The sequence below is a fragment of the Nyctereutes procyonoides genome, unplaced genomic scaffold, assembly GCF_905146905.1.
Source record: "Nyctereutes procyonoides isolate TBG_1078 unplaced genomic scaffold, NYPRO_anot_genome, whole genome shotgun sequence".
Taxonomy (NCBI): Eukaryota; Metazoa; Chordata; class Mammalia; order Carnivora; family Canidae; genus Nyctereutes; species Nyctereutes procyonoides.
In genome coordinates, this window is record NW_026575144.1 from 1,937,895 (window position 1) to 1,953,291 (window position 15,397).

Consider the following 15,397-nt stretch of genomic DNA (forward strand, 5'->3'; position numbering starts at 1 on the left):
CCTTGTAATTAACAGTTTTGTGTTTTTAAGGGGTAAATACCTAGTAGTGTGATTCCTGGATCATACAGTAGTTCTATTTTTAACTTTGTGAGGAACATCTATATTGTCTTCCACAGTGGCTGCTCCAGTTTGTATTCCCATCAACACTGAACAAGAGTTTCTTTTTCTTCATATCCTTTCCAATATTTGTTGCTTCTTGTGTTTTTGATTTTAGCTATTTTGACAGATGTAAGATGATATCTCATTGTAACTTTGATTTTCAGTTCCTTGATGATGAGTGATGTTGAGCATCTTTTCATGTGCTTCTTAGCCATCTGTATTTCTTCTTTGGAGATATGTTAGTTCATGTTTTCCAATCATTTTTAAAAAGATTTTATTTATTCATTTTAGGGGAGAGGGAGAGGGGGATAAGACAGAGAGAGAGAGAGAGAGAGAGAATCCAAAGAAAACTCTGAGCTAAGCATGGAACCCAACTCGGAGCTCCATATCATGACCTTGGGATCATGACACTGAGCTGAAACCAAGAGTCAGACACTTAACTGCCTGAACTAACCAGGCACCACCCACAGTGCCCATTTTTAATTGGATTGTTTGGTTGGGGTGTTGAGTTGTATCAATTCTTATATCTTTTTGATACTAACCTTTTATCTGATATGTCATTTGCAAATATCTTCTCCCTTTCCAGTAGGTTGCCTTTTAGTTTTGTTGATAGTTTCCTTTTTTGAACATTAAGTTTTTTTTATTTTGATGTAGTCCCCATAGCTTATTTTTGCTTTTATTTCTCTTGACTCAGGATACATGTCTAGAAAAATATTACTATGGCCGATGTCAGAGAGATTACTGCCTGTGCTCTCTTCTAGGATTTTTATGGTTTCAGGTCTTATGTTTAGGTCTTTGATCTATTTTGAGTTTATTGTTGTGTATGGTCTAAGAAAGTGTCCAGTTTCATTCTTTTGCATGTTGCTGTCCAGTTTGTCTAACATTATTTGTTGAAGTGACTGTCTATTTCCCATTGGATATTCTTCCTGCTTTGTGAAAGATTATTTGACCACAAAATTGTAGGTTTATTTCCGGGTTTTCTCTTCTGTTGTATTGATCTGTGAGTCTATTTCCGCATCAGAACCATATTGTTTTGAGTACTGCAGCTTTGTAATAAAACTCAAAGTCTGGAATTGTGATACCTCTAGCTTTTTATTTCTCAAAATTGCCTTGGCTAGGGGGCAGCACAGGCGGAGCCGGGTGGGCCGCGGGGTCGGCGGGGTCGTCGGGTCGGCGGGTTGGCGCCCTCCTCCCTGCAGACCACGTTTGCCAAAGGCAAAAAGGCTCGGCGGTGCCTCGGACGGGCAGGCTCGGGGAAAGTTAGCTGTATACGTCTACGAATATTTACGGCACGTAGGAGCACAGAAATCTGCACAGACCTTCTTGTCGGAGATCCGATGGGACAAAAACATCACATTGGGAGAACCGCCTGGGTTTTTGCACTCGCGGTGGTGCGTATTTTGGGAACTTTACTGTGCAGCTCCTGAAAGGCGAGACACTTGTGAACATTCGAGTGAAGCAAAAGCCTTTCACGATTGCAGTGCAGCAGCTGCCCGAGCCCTGTGCTTGGCAACATTCCCCCCAACGATGGGATGGGATGCTGGGAAGCCCCATCCCCCGGGGTTCGTTCAGGGTCCTCCGGGGTCACAGCCCTGGCCGCACGCGCAGCCTCCACCTCACAACCCCAGCAGCATGATGGGGCCCCACAGTCAGCCTTTTATGTCACCGGAATAGGCAGGCGGCCCCAGGCCCCCATCAGAATGGGAAACCAGCCTCCAGGAGGAGTTCCTGGGACCCAGCGGTTGCTGCCTAATTCTATGGATCCCACCCGACAACAAGGGCACCCCAACATGGGAGGATCGATGAGAGAATGAACCCTCACCGAGGCATGGGCCCATGGGGCCTGGCCCACAGAATTATGGCAGCCGCATGAGACCACCACCCAACTCCCTCGGCCCCGCCATGCCCGGGGGGTGACATGGGCCCGGGAGCTGGCAGGCCCTGGCCAAATCCCAACAGTGCTAACTCAACTCCATACTCCTCCTCATCACCTGGTACCTACGTGGGACCTCCTGGTGGTGGTGGCCCCCCAGGAACACCCATCATGCCTAGTCCTGCAGATTCAACAAATTCCAGTGACAACATCTACACAATGATTAATCCGGTGCCGCCTGGAGGCAACTGGTCCAACTTCCCCATGGGTCCAGGCTCGCACGGTCGGATGGGAGGCATGGGCAGCATGGAGCCACACCACATGAAGGGATCGTTAGGGTCAGGTGACATAGATGGACTTCCAAAAAATTCTTCTAACAACATAAGTAGCATTAGCAATCCTCCAGGCACCCCTTGAGATGATGGCGATCTAGGAGAGAACTTCCTCCACTCCTTCCAGAATGACAATTTTTCTCCAAGCATGAGGATGAGCGTGTGATCCCCTCCTCTTCTCTGAGACGCTGAGAGAGCCTGCATTGCAGGCAGGAAGATGCCAGAAATTATGCAAGGCGAAGTGAGGTGTCATTACCCAGGAGCTGGGGGAGGGGCATCTCCTGCTCCCCCTCAGCCCCAACCCCCTCCTCTAGCCCCCCATCCGCCCCATTTTTAGTTTCATGCAATAAAAAGGCCAAACTTTTTATTCATTAAAACATGAAGGACAAAACTCAAAATAAAAATATATTTCAAGTCCCCCCCCAAAAAAAATTGCATTGGCTACTCAGAATCTTTAGTGGTTCCCTATAAATTTGAAGGTTGTTTGTTCTAGTTCTGTGAAAAATGCTGGTGGTATTTTGATTGGGATTGCATTAAACATATAGATAGCTTAATAATATTTGAACTTCCAATCCATGAGTTGTCACTTGTATCTGCCTTTCCTCATGCTATTGTGCCTTTTAGTGGGGGGGACCCCACTATCTCTTGGCCTCCCAGCTAGCCCAGTGCTGAGTCAGCTGATTTTTAAAGATTCAGGCTCCAAGTCCTGCGGTTACACAAACAAACAAAATTCAGCCCATTTGGTTTAGAAGGCCAGACATTATGAGGATGCTGTTTTCCTGTGTAGCTCCTGGGTGCTTTTCTCTCTATATAATATCAGATCCCTTCCTGTGGGCAGCTCCCCACCATTGTTTCTGCCCCTCCTAACCTCTCAGATGTGGCTTTGGATTGTTGCCTGGTTATTGACTTGGACGTAATGAGTGATATTTAGTTGTAAATGTGGGACGGGGTGAGCTTAGGGTCCTCTTACTCTGCTGTCTTCCAGGATTCACCCTGAAATATTTTAAGAATTTTAATTTGAATAGCAAATTTAATAAATTGGGTAAAGTGACAAAGGATTGATTTTAAACATGGTAGAATTACACACACACACACACAAACATACTAAGACTGAGACTAAAATAATGTATGTTAAAATGTGAGCAGTAATATCTGCTTCGGATTTTTCAGAGTTATTACTTCTTTTTCATACATTTGTGAATGTATTTTTCAACAAGTAATACTATAGTTATAATTATAACAACTATAAATAGGAATCATTCAGATTTGGTATTTCACATTTCAGATAAGTTTAAAGAAACTGGTATAATAAACCAATGACAGAATCAATTCAACTTGCATAGGCTATTTTCTGGGGTTTTTTTTTTTGGCTACGGTACTTTTCCCATTCTCCATGAATTCTTCAAATTCCTAAGAGGCCTCTGCAGATTTCCTAACAAATTTTTAGATTCATGTCAGCTGTACATTCTGATTTATACACATTTAAATTACTTAAAATCAGTGAAGCAAGCACAGTCATGATTGCTAAATGCCAAATCATAGAAACTCAGAATTATCCTTACTAACTCTTTTCATTTCATATCTTAAAAAAATGTTGATTGAGTTGGGTCAAAGAAATAGAGTTGTTCTAATGCATTAAAGAATTAAGTTGTGGGAGAAGCTAGAGATAGTCTCTTTTCCATGAAGCCTCACAAATATTACATGGCAATGTTTTCTCATTTCATATTTTCAACTTACTTTATCCAGTGAAAATGGTATACAATGTTCCATTTAGGGGAACTACCCCTAGCTGGAATACTTTAAAATATGAGTTCTATTAGGATTCTAAAAATAGCCTTTTTTCATCAGGTTAAAAAATTGAGGTTAGATAATTTAATAACATAGTCCTTATGGATACACATTTCATGAGATCTAAGGAGCATTCTAGGGCCATCAGACACTGTTCTTTATTTCTGATGAGCTAAGGTAAAATCCATTCCAGTTAACAAGATGTTAGTTATCTGTAAAGACTGTTTTTTGTTTTTGTTTTTAATAATTACAAGAAGAACATGGCAGAAAATAAGATTTAGGCTGTTCATTCCCAGGAGACAAGTTACTTACTACAAAAATTTCTCAGGCCTTTACTAATTTATCTAAGCTCTAATTACAGAAGTAAATAAAATCATGAGATCCTATGATGTTTACTATGCATGCTTTCTATTTTGTAATAGTTTTGTTAGAGAACATAGAAAGTTTCCCACTCAGTACCACAGATGAGAAAGAACAACAATAAGTATAATTGGATGCTGGAAGCTATCAGTGTCAATAAAGAAGGAATTTTAGGGATGGTGTGACCCAATTTTGTCCATGAACATCATTTTTGGATTTCCCCCCTTTTATATAGAGGAGTTAAAAATATTGCAGGGATAATGAAGGTTATTTCACAAAAAACAAAATTTTTAATTTATCAGGAAAATGCAACAAATCTACCTATATGCCCAAATTTATGGCTTCAAAGCACACAAAACAAAAATGAATAGAACTATAAAGGAGTAGACAAATTAACAATCACAGTAGGAGAATTTAGCCATTATTAAACAATGTAACCCAGTGATCAAAGAAAATGTAGAAAAAAACCTAAGGGCAAAGAAAGAAGATTAAATAACCATCCTAAGCAGTTAGGTAAAGTGTAGTAAAATAATATGAAAAATATCAAGTACATAGAAAAGAATTTAACGAAAGATGTACATGAGTTCAAAAAATAAAACTATAAAAATTTAATGAAACAATTAAATATCCAAAGCAATAGATTTAGGACAAAGTTTACAGTACAGAGTAATGAATAATCTATAGTCTTTTCAAGTAGTTATTTGGAAACACTTATATACTCACATGAAATTATCATACCTATAATTTACACTATTAAAAAATCAATTCCAAATGTTATAAACTAGATCTGAATTCCCAGCAATAAGATTTTATTTTTTAAAAAAATTTATTTGTGATCCCTGGGTGGCGCAGCGGTTTGGCGCCTGCCTTTGGCCCAGGGCGCGATCCTGGAGACCCGGGATCGAATCCCACATTGGGCTCCCGGTGCATGGAGCCTGCTTCTCCCTCTGCCTGTGTCTCTGCCTCTCTCTCTCACTGTGTGCCTATCATAAATAAATAATAAAAAAAACACTTGTTAAAAAATTTATTTATTCATTCATGATAGAGAGAGAGAGAGAGAGGCAGAGACACAGGCAGAGGGAGAAGCAGGCTCCATGCAGGGAGCCCGACGCGGGACTCCATCCCGGGACTCCAGGATCGCGCCCTGGGCCAAAGACAGGCGCCAAACCGCTGCGCCACCCAGGGATCCCCCAGCAATAAAGACTTTAAAAGAAAACATAGAAAACTGTCTATATGAACCCATAGGGACTATTTGAAAAAGTATAACTTATTCATTCTGTTTATTATTATAAAGATATCAGAAAACCTTATTAAACTATTCAAAATCATAAATTTTGACCTGAGACAAGAGCCATGATATATTAAATGATAAAAGGAAATAAAAAGTGTAAAACCATAGTAATCAACATCATATGGTATTGGCAATGAAAGAGATATACAGTTTAGTGAGATAGAATTAAAAGTCTAGAAGTAGACTTAAACTTTATGATCAACTGACTTTAAAAAAATAAGTATAAAATGCAAAATAATTCAATGGGAGAAAGTCATTTCACAGGATGGTGTTGGGAAAATTATGTATCTTCATTCAAACAAATATATATTGCAAAATAGAATAAGATAAAATAAATGAATCTGACATCTATAACTAACAATATATAGAAAATTAATTAAAAGGAGTGCCTGGGTGGTTCAGCAGTTGTGTCTGCCTTTGACTCATGGTATGATTCTGGGATCTGGTATTGAGTCCCACATCGGATTCCCAGCATGGAGCCTGCTTCTCCCTCTGCCCGTGTCTCTGCCTCTCTCTCTGTGTCTCTCATGAATAAATAAATAAATCTTAAAATAATTAATTAAGAATAAATCGAAGACCTAAATGTAAATGCTATAGCTATTTTTAAAAATCTGGAAAAAAAGAGGAAATCTTGATGACCTTGGGTAGATAATAATTCTTAGTTATAATACCAAAAGAAAAAAAATTGATAGACATTTTCAGAATTGAAAACTTGTTCCCTCAAAAAACACCATTATGAAAATGAAAACACAAGTAATAGAGGAGAAAGTTTTTCAAATCACGTATTTGGTAAATGAAGTGTATCTAGGATATACGAAAAATTTTTTAACTTGAAAAATAAGAAAGAATAACAATGGGCATACTATTAAATATATGCTTTACAAATAAGAAGTACTAATGGCCAATAAACACATTGTAAGACGCTCACCATTATTAATTAAGGAAATGCAAATTAAAAAACAATGAAATAGTATTAGTTACCCAATAGAATGACTATAATAAAAAGCCAAATGAGAACAAGTATTGTCAAAGAAGTTTAGAAACTGACATCTTCATGTAGCTCAGATAAGAAGTTAAAACATAGGGCAGCCTGGGTGGCTCAGCAGTTTAGTGCCATCTTGGGCCCAGGGTGTGATCCTGAAGACCCGGGATTGAGTCCCACATCGGGCTCCCTGCATGGAGCATGCTTGTGTCTCTGACTCTCTCTCTCTCTCTCTCTCTCTCTCTCTCTCTCTCTCTCTCTCCTCTCGTCTCTCATGAATAAATAAATAAAATATTTTTTTTTAAAAAAAAGAAGTTAAAACATAAAAACTACTTTGAAAAATAATTTGGTAGCTTTTTAAAAAGTTAAACATAGGGGTGCCTGGATGGCTCAGTGGGTTAAGCATCACCCTTAAGCTCAGGTCATGATCCCAGGCTCCTGGGATGGAGCCCCACATCTGGCTCCCTGCTCAACATGGAGCCTGTTTCTCAGTCTCCCTCTGCTGTTCTCCCTGCTTATATGCTCTCTCTGATAAATAAATAAATAAATAAATAAATAAATAAATAAATAAATAAATATTTTAAAAAATTATCAAATGCCTTTTAAAAAAAAGTTAGGCATAAAGTCTCCATGTGATTCAATAATTTTCCTCCTTAAGAATCTAACCAAGAGAAAACATATCCATGGAAACACATTATGTGAATGTATATAGTAGCATTATTTATAATAATCAAAAAATGAGAATAATATATATGTTCATCAACTGATACACAGGAAAGTAAAATGTGGTATATATATATTAGAATGACTCAGCAACCATTAGGAATGGGCACAGAGACTAAACTACTGCTACAAAATTTTTGATGTTTTTGTCGTTTATCTTAGTGAACCTCAAAAACAGTATGCTAAATGAAAGTAGTCAGTACGAACAACCCAAGTGTTGACCAGTTGATAAACAGACAAGTAGAATATGGTATACCTCCATGGTAGAATATAATTTGGTAATAAAAATGAGTGAAGTACTGATATATGATACAACAAGATGTACCCGGAAAGCAGTAATGTGAAGTGAAAAAAGGCATCACAGAAGACTACATATTACATGATTCCATTCTATGAAATGTCCAGTATAAGTAAATCTATAGAGTAGGTTAAAATTAGACATTTTCTATGGCTTGCTGTTGACAGTAATGGTGGTGGAGGTTGAGGGGAAAAATGGGGTTACAGCTAATGGGTATAGGGTTTTTTTGGAAGGGTGGCAAGAAGTTTTAAAATTGTTGTGACAGTTGCATAACTCAGTGAATATACCAACTGAATTGTATAATTAGGTGAACAATATGGTTTGTAAATTATATTTTAATAAAGCTATTGTTAAAATGTTTTACAATGTAAAATAGTTCTGAATGATATAAATATGTGCACAAGTAACTATTTCCCATCCTACATTTGTCTATGGGAAAGCAAATGTCTCTGGCTTGAATCTGAACTCAGAATTCCCTGTATTCCAAATTTTTCAAATTTTACTAGTAGATTTATCTCAACATAATCTCCAACTCCCTCACAGCCCCTTCCTGGACATCAGGTTAACTCATGCAAAGCTAGGAGAGCGAAGAGAGGCCATTTAGGTCTCTAGCTGGCTTTATGTTCATTTTGTTGCTGTTGTTTTTACTTTCTTTTACTCTTTTGATGCCAGACAGCTTCCTTTAGCCTTGCTGTATCAATGGACATCTTAAGGCCTCTGGTTCATGTGTTGTCTGGACCTCTCTAGCTTATACCAAAATCAGGAAGTGGCCTTTTCTCTATATGACTTGGTTTGTTTTTGTATTTGTTTTTTTTTTTGTTGTTGTTGTTGTTTTTCAGCTCTGAATAATAAGTACATCATTCATAGCTAAAATTTGCTTTGTATTGGCACTGGTATCATTCTTTAAAATTTTGAGTGGGAAATAATATATTGTTATTATCAATGACTGTTGAGGCATCTATTTAATAGTCTTCTTTTAAAGATAACATTTCTTTTCATCTGTATAAAGGGTAAAAAGTTAGAAATTTCTGCTATAAAAACATGCATAAAGTGTCAATGGAGCTAAAGAAGGATCATTAGACTTAACATAGGAGAGGTGATGACTTGACCCAAAGAAGCTTTCAAGAAGAGGAAACAATTGAGTTAAGTCTTGGAGGAGTAAGGCATCTCAAACATATCAATTGAGAGCTGATCTGTTGAGTTCCACTTGCTTCTTTCATAAAATCATATTCTTTGGCTTTTAACTTATTTAGTCATGCTCTTATTCTATGTTATCATCCTTGAGGAAATAACTTGTTGGTCTTTATCTACCTTTTTGCAAAGTTCGTAATCTTCATATGCCTGGTTCCAGGGTCCCTGTTCCGGCTGCTGTATGATAAAAGGGTCTTCATGTATTGATGCCAACAGACTCAAGACAAAGCAAAAACTTAAGTTTGATTTAACCTAGGGAAATGTGAATGACAAAACTGAACAAATATTAAGTTTGCATAACAAGTTTCTTTTTAAACCTGCCCATATATTAGATATAGAATCAATTTATATTAGTATATGTGGCCACCATATGTAGACTTTTAAATTTGTTTTAAATAATGAATGAGGGGATCCCTCAGCGGTTCTGCACCTGCCTTTGGCCCAGGGCGTGATCCTGGAGTCCCGGTATGGAGTCCCGCGTTGGGCTCCCGGCATGGAGCCAGCTTCTCCCTCTGCCTGTGTTTCTGCCTCTCTCTCTCTCTCTCTCTCTCTCTCTCTCTCTGTCTATCATAAATAAAAAAATAAATAAATAATAAATGCAATATAGATGAATTTAATATAAGACACATTGCTATTGGAACTTACCCCAGAATATAATATCATTGGACAAAAGCATCTTTGAATAAATTAGGAGTGCATCTCAGTGTAGTCATGTATTAGCTATGTCATTTTTGAACATGTTATCTAAGCTCTTTGAGCTTAAATTCCTGATTTGTTAAAGGAGGATAGTGATGCCTACTTCATCTTGTCGGTGTCAAGTTTCAGTCATGAAACCAGAAGCCACCTATTTTATAAGTGGAAGAGTTTAAAGGCTTAAGCAATTGTTGGAAAGTCTGAGGAAATGAAGATCAGGGAAGCCAGCCACCATCACCAATGAGCAGAGTAGAAAACCCAGAAAGAAACCCAAAACTATATGGTTAATTAATCTTTGAGAAAGGAAGAAAAAATATGCAATGGGAAAAAGACAGTGTCTTCAACAAATGGTGTCAGGAAAACTGATCAACTACATGGAAAATAATGAAACTGGATCACTTTCTTATACTACACACAAAAATAAACTCAAAATAGATTAAAGACCTAAACGTGAGACATGAAACCATAAAAATCCTAGAAGAGAACACAGGCAGTAATTTCTCTGACATCAGCCATAGTAACATTTTTCTAGACATGTGTCCTGAGACAAGGAGGGGAAAAAGCAAAAATAAACTACTGGGACTAGAATAAAACAAAAGGCATCTGCACAACAAAGCAAACAACCATCAAAACTAAAAGGCAACCTACTGAAAGAAGATACTTACAAATGACTTATCTGATGAAGGGTTAGTATATAAACTATATGAAGAACTGACACAACTCAATATCCAAAAGCCAAATAATCCAATTAAAAATGGGTAAAAGACATGAATTGACATTTCTCCAAAGAAGACAGCCAGATGGCCAACAGACATATGAAAAGATGCTCAATGTCGCTCATCATCAGGGAAATGTAAATCAAAACTACAGTAAGATATCATCTTAAATCTGTCAGAATAGCTAGAAATCAATAACATAAGAACCAGTAAAGGTTGATGAGGATCTGAAGAAAAAGGAACCCCTGTATACTGTTGGTGGGAATTCAAACTGGTGCAGCCACTTTGGAAAAGTGTATGGAGGTTCTTCAAAAAGTTAAAAATAGAACTTCTGTATGATCCAGCAATCACAGTATTGGGTTTTTAACCAAAAAATACAAAAATGCTAATTACAAGGGATATATACACCTCTCTGTTTATAGCAGCATTATTTACAATAGCCAAATTATGGAAATAGTCCAAGTGTCCAATGATAGATAAATAGATATAGAAGATATGATGTATATACAGAATGGAATTTTTCATGCATAAAAAGAATGAAATCTTGCCATTTGCAGTAACATGGATGACTCTTGTTAATGTAATGCTAAGTGAAATAAGTAAGAGAAAGATAAATACCATATGATCTCATTCATATGTGGAATTTAAGAAACAAAACAAATGAGAAAAGGAAAAAAAAGAGAGATGGAAAGGGATAAACCAAGAAAGACTCCTAACTGTAAAAAACAAACTGATGGTGAGTAGAGGCGAGGTGAGTGGGGAATGGGTGAAATAGGTAATGGGGATTAAGTCATGCATACCATGATGAGCACTGTGTAATGTGTAGAGTTGGTGAATCACTATATTGTACACCTGAAGCTTATGTGACACTGTATATTAACTATACTGAAAAGAAAATCAGTCTTAATAAAAAAATTTAAAAGAGAAAGAAAATAGAAGCCACTTTATATTACCACTAAGGAGGGCTTTAAAGTCTGAACAATTGTTAGAAAGTCTGAGGGAAGGTCAGAGAAGCCAACATCACCAATGTTAATCAAAAGCAAAAAGATAGATGATCATGAGGAGCTTGGCCTGAAGCCAGGTTTCAAGATGTTTGGCAAAGTATCTCTGGATGGTCTCAGCCTATAGTTGTGATGCAGGTTCTTCTCAAGAAGCTCATCTGAAAGTCGCATTGAATCTTGCATCTTCCAGGAGCTCCTGGGAAGCTCTGGAAGATAATAATCTGTTTTTCCTGTCTCAGACAGGATTCCTTATTTCAAACTCTGGGTGAGAACTACAGATGCAAGTGAATTTAGTGACACTTAGTTCCCAGTATTTCTTGAAGGTGAGGAGAATTTAGATGGCGGTGATGGCGATGTTAACTCTATAACACAACTCAGCACTGGTTATTGAAAGATAAGATTAAAACATAACATTCTGTAGCCTTACATGCAGCACATATTTAATAAATGGTGGTTATTATTATGATGTAGAGTTCTAAGGTATTATATTCTCCCAAAGCAACCTAATGTACACATACTTACTGATTATATACTGGAAAGACTTCCAAAATCCACTCTAACATTTACTGACACTTCTATACCAGTTCTGTATGCCAATTTCTTCCTGTCTTAAATTAAATAGATATTTTAGAGGTACAGGAAAAATTGCCTCAGTTAGGATTTCAGAGTATGTTCATATATTAAAAAAAACCCAAGGCTTATTCTTTCAGCATATTTTAACCACCATTTCTAAATCATAAAAAGAAAAAAAATCTTTCAAATATCCTGAACTTTAGTAGGAAACTGCATATTAATGGTTACATTTATAATATATGAGGAAAGTTGAAGAGGGCATTTTGAATCCACTGCCCCTAATTCTTTCAATATTCTTAACAGCTAGCCCATTTATTCTTCTTTATTATGAGAATCCCATTAATACCAATACATTAAATTATTTCAGTGAAATGTTTAAAGCGCTTTTAAAATAAAGGCTGACTCCAACTCTTTTAGAGGAATTGTAGCTAACAGTAAAAAAAAAAAAAAAAAAAAAAAAAAAACAGAATAGAGCTGATAATAGACTTCACACAGCACACCTTTAGCAATGCTCTATAATTAGCAATTTAATTGTAACCTGCACTTCAGAAGATATCAAGAACCCTATATTCGACTTACAAATAATAAAGTGAGTTCTAATTTCATAGTGAATTATTGACACTTGCAAAACAACAAACTATGCTTTCTCTTAACCTTTAAATAAATTAACAGTATTAGCTACAATTTATAAGATGATATAACAAGCAGAGTTTTATGTATGCTAACTAATTTTATGTTCGGAAAAGTTATGAGGTAGGTACTATTATGATCAAGTCCTTTATACTGATGAGAAAACTGAATCAAAGAGGTTGAAAATCATTTACCCAAGTGTAAAAAGCAATCAAGGGATGGAAGTAAGAAATAAGAAATAAATATGATCAATCTGATGCTAGAACCAACTTTTCTGATCAGTGTGTTTCTGAGATAAAGGATAGCAGAGCCCAGATTCTCATTATTCATATGCATATACTCAGGCCATGTTTTCAGATTATGAGAATAAAATCTCACTATGATTAGAGAGCTGTCAAAACTACTGTATTTTAATATCCTAAGTACCTATGGTATCTTTAGGTAGAATTTAATATAGGCTTACTTTATAATATGGCAATAATAAGTAATAAAGTAGGGCAAAATCAGGATGTGAAAGAGAAAATGGTGAGAAGGTACTAGAGAATGTTATTTTACTTACAGATATCTGTGTTTCCTGACAACTTATTTACTCTTAGTATCAAAAGAAAAAAATGAGGGTGACTTAGAATTGTTGACTTTTGGAAAAACTGTGTCTTGTCCAGCTGATAGCCAGGACACAATGAAATCACTTAGGAGCTATGGCCAAGCTGCTAGACCTCTGTGATCTTCACAATTAGTAAACTTCAAACTACTTCAATTTATCAATTAATTGGAATACACTGGATGTAATTTATTAGAAAACCAAAGGAAATTGGTTAGAACACCAGAGACAATTTTGAGACTTAAAAAAATTTATGTGAGAAAAAAATAGAGTTGTTCTATTTGGCAGTATTCAAGCTTCTATAGCTAAAAAACTAGAAATGAGGAGCTAATGTGTTAAGTCTAGTGAAATGATTTCATCACCTATATTCAACTTCTGCATAGCATTATTATTATATGATAAAATATAAGGTGGGTTAATTAGAATTATCAAGATCTTGCATAATTTTTGAACACAGGGGCTAAAATATTAAATAGTTCACTCTTTTGATGCCACTGTGTTAGAGAGACTCAAGATATTCTTAAAGTGTGACCCATGAAGTTACTAGCGGAATTGGAGTGCTGATTCTGAGCAGAGAGGATTTTTTAGGACAGTGAAACTTCTGTAAAATAGTAGATGCACATAATTATACATTTGTCAAAATCCATAGAATGCACAAGAATGAAATGTAGTGTAAATTGTGGACTTTTGAGCAATGACGTGTCACTGTAGTTTTATCAGTTGTAATGAACATACCACAATAGGTTGGGATATTGATAGTTGGGGGAGATTTTATATGTGTGAGAACAGGGAGTATATGGGATCTCTGTCCTTTTGCCTGTTAACCAAAACTGGTCTTAAAATATAAAGTTTATGAATTAATAAGACTTTACTAATGGAATCACAGAGAAGCTTTTATTACATTTACATTAGCAATTCTTCTCAATACTTTTTTGTGGACTTTAAATCATAACATTTTAGAATTAGGAAAGACTTTCAGGAAATATTTAATTCAGTTTTTTAAACTTGACTGCAGACATTCTGAGATACCATCACTTCAGATGTTTATTTAATAACAAATACCTAGGCTTCGTCCAAATCTTAGAGAATCAGTTTCAAAGACAAAAGGGGCTCATAATTGCATTTTAACATTTCCCAGATTGATTCATATATGCAGTACACTTTGATAGCCACAGATATGGCACAGCTTCTCATATGAATTATAAATAAACTGAGATTCAGAAAATTCAAGAGATTTTACCTATTTCCATAAAACTAATTAAAGCAAAGGGCAAAGTCACTTCCTTAAATTATTAGCTTCCTTTTCATAGAACCTATATCCATCCAACAGTATAATATAAATTGAAAGTTGATTTAACAAATATTTAGTAAGTAGAGACTGTAGGTAGAGATGATATTCTAAGAAGCACGGATATATCAAATATTTAAAGAAACAGTTCACCAAGATGTTAATAAATTTGTTCCAGCTATTCATGCTAGATTCTTTTAAGATACAGTATTTCTTTGTTTTCATGGAGTAAATCTTTAATAACTGAACAGAGGACTACGTATTCAACAATTAAGGGGAGGGGAAAAGGAGTTATGGTAGACTGACTAATTTCATTGATTGAGGTAATGGCATCTCTGCATTTCTACCCTTTAGAAATGTCTTTATGAGCTAATATAAAATAGACCTAGAAAGATATTAAGAATTGGAAAACCTCAGCGCTCAATTCAGCTCTGTTAGTTACAACTATTTATAGAAATCTCTTGGGCCCTCCTTAATCCCAACACCCAGTTACCCCATCTCTCCACCCACCTCCCCTTCTGCACATGATGAGATGAACACCGAGTGTTATATTTTATGTTGGCAAATTTATTTAAATAAAATTTAAAAAAAAATCTCCTGGGGAAGAATGGAGACCTTCTGAATGGCACAGACTTATTTATTTATTTATTTTGCTATATACTTACCTCCTTCTAGAATGGTTTCTGATGTAGAATAGATATGCCTTAAGTATCAAGGTCATTGAGAATAGCAATTCCAAGTCATGACTCCCATTTTTACAGAGGTCTGTTGATATACAAAGTACCAACACTTTAGAAAAGTGGCTCCTTTCCTATTTTTGGATTGCAAAATAATTTTGAAAAAAATTGTAGATGGCATTTTTATTCCACCTTTATGGCTTTAGGAATTTCAAAACTCTTTCCCCCTTTTTCCCCCTCTAGAAGACTTCCTTTCTTTTCCTATTCTTTCCTTCTTAAAG

General features: G+C 36.1%; 1 pseudogene; it reads left to right on the forward strand.

Moving 5' to 3' along the window:
* Positions 1–1,636: 1,636 nt before the first annotated feature.
* LOC129499190 (single-stranded DNA-binding protein 3-like) lies at positions 1,637–2,600 on the forward strand (annotated as a pseudogene).
* Positions 2,601–15,397: the final 12,797 nt, after the last annotated feature.